The following is a 7,663-nucleotide window of genomic DNA, read 5'->3' as shown; positions in this document are numbered from 1 at the left end:
AGCTACTCACAACTCCAATTATCTAATTGAAGTACTAGAGAAAATAATATAAGCTGAAATAGTTTATTTTATGTATCACATATATTGATTAGTAAAGCATTGCTAGTTTAAAAGCAAATATCATAAATAACAAGAATTGGGATCAATAATAACAATATCTTGTTGTCTACTCTATACCAACATATTTTTAAGCTATGAAGCGTAAAAAAAGTATGTCTTTATATTTACTGTAAGAAAGAACATAAAATCTTTAGTAAATGGGAAGATAAAACCATTTGTGTGTTCATTATTTAACACTGCAGCATGTGGGAGTCCTGCCTGGGAGATGCTCAAATAGTTCCCTGGTTAGAAGAAATCTAGCAAGCAGTAGGGCATTAATGAACTGGAGTCTTGTTTCAGCAATAACGATTTGAAATAGTGAAGCAGTCTGTGTCTCCCCAAGGTGCAATCAATACAGAGTAATTTCCTTACACTTTTATATTCTTCATATAACACCAGCATCACCTCACTTTCAGTTATTCCTGACTCAATAAATAACGCCCGTGGTCTTAGATACCTGTGTGTTACTAGGTGACAATAAATCCCCATCACCAGCAGCAATTTAATTCAGCCTATTCCAACAGATGAATAAAACATATCTGAATCAGGATACAAGTATTGACTCAGGAAAGTCTATCAAATGGGATCTAGAATCAGAAAATGGGGTTCAATTTCTAGTTTTGCAGTTCACTAATGATGATATCTTGGACAATGTAGAGTCTGGGAATACTAACAGTGAAATGCCGCAAACATCAGAACATATACCTAATTCAGCCATGGGTGGGAACTTATTCACATGGGTTATTATATGCTAAAAGTTCGGGAAATTTGAAATAACATAGAGTTTCCTTGCCTATTTATTTTAAAAGCTAACATTTTCTAACTACACTAATTATATTTCTAACCATACTAATTATATACTAAATGTAACTATTAAATTGTAATAATTTTTTTAAAGTTTTATTTTATATTGGAGTATAGTTGATTTACAATGTTGTGTTAGTTTCAGGTGTACAACAAGTGATTCAGTTATACATATACATATATCTATTCTTTTTCAGATTCTTTTCCCATATAGGTTATTACAGAGTACTGAGTAGAGTTCCCTGTGCTATACAGTAGGTCCTTGTTGATTATCTATTTTATATGTAGTAATGTGTGTATGTTAATCCCAACCTCCTAATTTTTCCCTCCTAAATTATAATTTTTAAACTATTAAACTAACTTTGTCTAATTATAAAAGTAATTCATGCTTATTATAAAATATTTGGAAAATACAAAATGTATTTAAACGGAAACATGTCCTTTGAAAACCCTGCTCCCATAAATGAGGTTAATGTTTTAGTACATTTACTTCTAAAGTGCTTCAAATTCATTTCTTTACCATTTTAGTATAGCATTCTGCATCAGGTATATTCATAATCAATACCACCAAAGTCTCAAGCGTGACAGTGATTTGGTTTTGTGCAGGTGGGCCTCTGTGTGCGCTGGAGGAACCAGGGGGTCTCAGGGGACCATCTATCCCACTCCTCCTTTGCCTGAACACCTGGGTTAAGGACAGGCTCTTGGGGCTCAGTGAGGACACTGCGTACTGAGCACCCTGGGGGCAGTGAAGAAAGTGGGAGCACCACATGCTTGCCCTTTTTGTTCCCAAACTCCGTGTCTCCCTGGGGTGGGCACTTCCTGCCACTGATGGGAAATTACTGATCCCTCTACCTAAGTTGCCTATTGAAGAGAAAACTATCAAGTTGGGTCACAGCACATTATTTAACCAAGGGAGTTTGGGGCTGCTCAATAAATGGTGAGTCAGCAAACGTAGCCTTCAAATTCTTCCTTCATAAAATTTAAGACTGTGTCTCGTGGTGGTTCTGACATGTGCCCAGCCTAGTTGTATTCCCTACCTCTCTCCTCACCCCTGCCTCTGCTCCTGTCACTTAAGAGGGCTTCCCTCCACCCCCACCCCTGCACTGATGCAGTTCCCTACCCCAAGGTTGATTCCCTCCTCCTGGAAGGCCCCCTCCCAATGATCAACCTACATCCAAGGACGTACTATGCCAGGAGCCTCATTCATGTTCATTCAACTGGTTCTCTATTTAGTGAGTCAAAATTTATCAATTCTAAGAACTAAAGCATTCTTGTGGTCATCACTCATTGACCAGTGTAGGGCTGACGCTCTTGATTTGTAAAGGCAGACTCACTTTATATTTTTGCATGTGGTGTTCAGTCTCCTTACCTCAGTACTCAAGTCAGAGCAATAACAGAAATGAGAGACATTGGCTTTACAAAGGTTTAAAGCGATCTGAGTAATGTTTGCAGAGTACTTTACAAATTTGAATTCTTTATAATGACTTTTCCAAAGTAGAGTAAATTAATACACAATACATGATTTCTATTGTCCTTTATACATCAATAATTCACCAGTCTACTTTATCAAGAAGAACAACTTCACATTTTAGGTTTATCGGAAAGTTTGGACCATTTTAAAGAAGTTAAATATGGAGAATTTCCCTTTGTTCTGTAAATGTTAAGCCAATAACTGTAACCTCAAATTCCTACTTCAGAAAATTTCAAGTTAAATTTGAATGAGGTTTATTTTATTATTTGTATATAAAAGAATATTTTATTTGTTTCCTTTTCAAAAAGAGTTTTTTATCTTGGAAGAAAACATGGAAATAGATCTTTATGACTGGGTCAAGCAATGACTTCTTAGATGGGACACCACAAAAAAGTGAAAAGAGAAAAAAGATAAATTAGATTTCATCAAAATTAAAAGTCTTTGTGCTTCTATCTATCAAATAATTAGTACTATCAAAAAAATAATGAGACAAACTGCAGAAGAGGAGAAAATGTTTACAAAGCATATATCTGATAGCAGACATATTCTGAATGCATAAAGATCTTATACTACTGAGTAATAAGATAAATAACTCATGTTAAAAATGGACTAAGTATTTGTAGACATTTCTCTGAAGAAAATATAAAAATGGCAACAAGCACACAGGAATGTTCAAAATCATCAGTTGTTAGGGAACTGAAGATTCAAACCATAATGAGATACCACTTTTCACCCATTAGGATGGCTAAAATAAAAAAGACAAAAGCAGATGTTGGTGAGGATGTGAAGAAATTGGAATCCTCATATATTGCTGATGAGAATATGAAACGATGCATCTGCTTTAGAAAAGAGTTTGGCAGTTCCTCAAAATGTTAAACACAGAATTACTATATGATCCAGCAATTTACACTCATAAATACACACCCAAGAAAGGTTAGAACATATGTCCATAGAAAAAACTTGCATATGAATGTTCATATCAGCATTATTCATCAGAGCCAAAAAAATGGCAACGACCAAATGTCCATCAACTGACAAAGGGACATATAAATATGGTATATCCACTGAAATAATCAGCAAAATAAGGAAGTACTGATATATTCTACAACATGGATGAACCTTTGAAAATATTATTCTAAGTAAAAGAGTCCAGTCAGAAAAGAACACAGATGATTCCATTTATATTAAATTTCCAGAAAAGGCAAATGTCTAAAGACAGAAAGTGTATTCATAATTACTAATTAGCATAAGTAGGGACAGAGCTGGGCAGGGAATAGCAGATATAGAGTAGCTGGATGGTGAGTATAGGTTTCTTTGGGAGAGTGATGAAAATGTTTTAAAACTAGTTAATCATGACGTTGGCACTCTCTGTTACTGTACTTGAAAAACATTGAATAAATGAGTGAATTTTATGGTATGTGAATTATATGTCAGTAAAGCTGTTAAAAAGGCCGCCCCCCCCACACACAGTGGACATTGTGGTTTTGATCCTGCCTCTCCCACTAGCAGCTAATATTTAAAATAGATGCTATCTTTCCATTTGTCACTTCAGCAGATCAAGTCTCAAGAAGTTTGTGGTCCACAGGAACAATTTATTATATACTTACTACACAGCCCCAACCCTGACAGCAATAACTTTTCTTTTGGATTTATGGTTAAATCCACACAAATTTAAGAAGATAAAATAAAATGAATGAAGGGAGATCAATAGTTTTACAATCATCAACAGATCTGCAGTATAATTATATCCTAGACATATACTCCCTTAATGCACTTCTGGTAAGAAGCTATGGATTAATAGTCTACATTAACTTAGGCTGAGTTGCAGAAGAAAATCTGCATTTATACTTGTGTCACTTTTGCCTGTGCTAAAGAATTCTATTCTAGACAGACTTGCACTATAAAAAGATACATTTGTAATCAACAACAATTGAGAAGATACATGGAAGAAATCACTTCATTTTCATAAAAGAACAATAGCAAAAAAATCAAAAGTATGACGAATGTTTAAAGCAATGTACAAAACCTGCATGAAGAAAACTTGTATTTGATAGAACATAAGTCTTTTTTGTTCTATTTACTTTATTTTTAGTCATGATACTTAATGTTTTGAAATTTCAAGTGTTTTTTTTATAGCTTTAAAGAAGGATATACAAACAACACACAGATATACAGTTCTCAGGGTACCTTTAAATTAAACATTTTTCCTTGATGGGCTGTGTCCATTGCAGTGGGCTCATTGAATTTAGATGAGAAGTGTACCAGAGGAGACAGTATGACTTAAAGGGCATGCATTATATAATAGATATGCTACAAAGTGTATTTCTTTTCATCCCTCAACAGCTCTAAAAAGAAGATATGGGGATGTCCATTATGAAAGCAAGAGAACTGGTTCCAAAATTTGACTCAAGTTTCCTTACCTAGCCCTTACCCCTTAGGCAATTAATTCAGGTCTGGCTATTCCAAAGTTCATACACATCCACTTTCCACTGCCCATTGGTGCACTACTCTAATAAACAGTCCAATAAATAGGAAAGGGGAGTGGAGAGCTTTGCTTTTCATTATAGGCTGTTTAGATTCTAAAGAAGGTTTTCTGTTTTGTGGGATACTTACTATTTTATCTCTCAGATTTGAATTATAAATGCAGATACCTTATCTTCATTATGAAATTATAGACAGCTTGAGAGCAGAATATGATTCTACTTTATATCTTTTAGAATATCTAGAACTGAGATAATAAATGAACAGACTAGACATAAAAAGGAGAAGGATTTCAAGAAATATGGGTGGGAGTCCGGCCTGCAGGTGTCCAAGCTGCTGCGGCCAGAAGGGAGTGGCCAGAACTGCTTGAATATCTACATTTCAGTTTCTGCACCTATCAAGAGTTTTAATTCATCATGGATAATCTGTCAGCAGAAGAAATTCAGCTGAGGGCTAACCAGGTTACTGATGAGTCTCCGGAAAGTACGAGGAGAATCCTGGGTTTAGACATTGAGTCTCAGGATGCAGGAATCAAGACTATCACTATGCTGGATGAACAAGGGGAACAACTAAAACACACAGAAGAAGGCATGGACCAAATAAACAAAGACATGAGAGAAGCAGAGAAGACTTTAACAGAACTAAACTAGTGCTGTGGCCTTTGTATATGCCCATGTAATTGTATAACAAATGATGCCAGGGAAGATGAAATGGAAGAGAACCTGAATCAAGTGGGAAGTATCCTAGGAAATCTAAAAAACATGGCCCTGGACGTGGGCAATGAGATTGAGGCTCAAAATCGACAAATAGAACGGATCACAGAAAAGGCTAACACCAACAAAGATCGTATTGACAATGCCAATGCCAGAGCAAAGAAACTCATTGACAGCTAAAGCTACTGCTGTACTTCTTTTTAAAAATTTTTATTTATTTATTTATGGCTGTGTTGGGTCTTAGTTTCTGCACGAGGGCTTCCCCTAGTTGTGGCAAGCGGGGGCCACTCTTCATCGCGGTGCGCAGGCCTCTCACCATCGAGGCCTCTCTTGTTGCGGAGCACAGGCTCCAGACGCGCAGGCTCAGTAGTTGTGGCTCACGGGCCCGGTTGCTCCACGGCACGCGGGATCCTCCCAGACCAGGGCTCGAACCCGTGTCCCCCTGTACTGGCAGGCAGATTCTCAACCACTGCGCTACCAGGGAAGCCCTGTACTTCTTTATCATTTATTCATTTCCCTAGCTCCTCCTTCAAAGTCATTACCTTTCCAGAGTTTGAAATTTTGTTTCCACACTCTTCTAATTGGGAGATGATGTGGAAGAAGATCTAGGAGTAACAGCCCCCTTATTCTTTTATTTTATCTTTTTCCCTTGAGGGTAGACTGCTGCTTCGTTTTCCTTCTAGTATTTTCTTTCTCAGTCCATACTCTTAGGTTGGTTTTCATACATCATATATAGTGTTATTTTTCATTCTCTCCATTTACTTAGCAGGTTCTTCTGCTTTCAAAATTTGGAAGCATTGCCAAAGACAGCCATGTAAAAGGAAGCTGGGGGCACTGGGGGCAGGCACAAGGAGGAGAGGCAAGAGATAAGAGGTTGTTACCTCAGTAAAACCTGCAGACCCTAAAGCCAGAAGTTGCATAACCATAGTGAAGATCTAGTTGGGTTTAATTTCTATTTAAGTTGCAGTTATTGCCAATTTAGGCCAATGCTTGGTTTTGGAGTCTATATACACAACATTTTTGTTATACATCACAATTGTGCAACCTCTGCTTCAACAAAGAATAGAATGAGTTTTCTTAAAGTGAGCTTAATTTCTGAACTCTTCATGATTCATTTATGTACATAAATTCTACGATCCCATTTCATTTTGCACCATATAGGAATACATGGTATAAATGAATGGCTTTTTATTTTCATATTATTAGTACTATCATTTGGACTTCCCTGGTGGCACAGTGGTTAAGAATCCACCTGCCAATGCAGAGGACACAGGTTTTAGCCCTGGTCCCGGAAGATCCCACATGCCATGGAGCAACTAAGCCCGTGAGCCACAACTACTGGGCCTGCACTCTAGAGCCCGCAAGCCACAGCTACTGAGCCCATGCACCACAACTACTGAAACCCACACGCCTAGAGCCCGTGCTCTGCAACAAGAGAAGCCACCGCAATGAGAAGCCGGCACAGCGCAATGAAGAGTAGCCTCCGCTGGCCACAACTAGAGAAAGCCCACACGTAGCAATGAAGACCCGATGCAGCCAAAATAAATTAATTAATTAAAAAAAATAGTATCATGGTCCCATTACAGACCTATTAACCTCATAAATGTGTCATTAGTCTTTGAAGAAAAAATATGTAAATATGTATATATAATATGAGAATTTCTCTCTACAGCAGGGCTTAAAATTTTTTGAAAAGTTTGACAAAGTATATCACATGAATTCAGATTTACCTCAATGCCAAGAATTATGTTTAGATAGGAAAAAAAAAACTTGTTTTGATCTCAGGTAGAAAATAGTTAGATTACTGAGTTTTATGTAGCTTTAAACTTTTTTTAAAACTAGAATGTATTCTGTTTAACTAAAAATGATTTAGAAAATTATGTCTTTGTTTACTTATTGATGACTGCACTATCATTCTCTTAGCCTTTTGTATTCAACTTCCAGAATCACATTTGTTTAGATCTTGAACAGTGTTATAAGAATTTGATTGGTATTTGTCACCTTTATTTAAAAACTAGCTTCTGCACACTTCAAAGCTATTGATGTTGATTGGTTTGACCAATAACCACTGTTTGATCCCTACAATTAAATTTTG

General features: G+C 36.6%; 1 pseudogene across 1 annotated transcript; it reads left to right on the top strand.

The window, feature by feature from the left end:
- Positions 1–4,844: 4,844 nt before the first annotated feature.
- LOC309664207 (synaptosomal-associated protein 23 pseudogene) lies at positions 4,845–6,961 on the top strand (annotated as a pseudogene). Its single transcript has one exon. The product of its transcript is annotated as a synaptosomal-associated protein 23 pseudogene (transcript).
- Positions 6,962–7,663: the final 702 nt, after the last annotated feature.

The sequence above is a fragment of the Balaenoptera physalus genome (assembly GCF_965194825.1).
Source record: "Balaenoptera physalus genome assembly, chromosome: 7".
NCBI classification, from domain to species: Eukaryota; Metazoa; Chordata; class Mammalia; order Artiodactyla; family Balaenopteridae; genus Balaenoptera; species Balaenoptera physalus.
The sequence above is the reverse complement of the archived record's forward strand: the minus strand, read 5'-3'. Positions and strand labels throughout refer to the sequence as shown.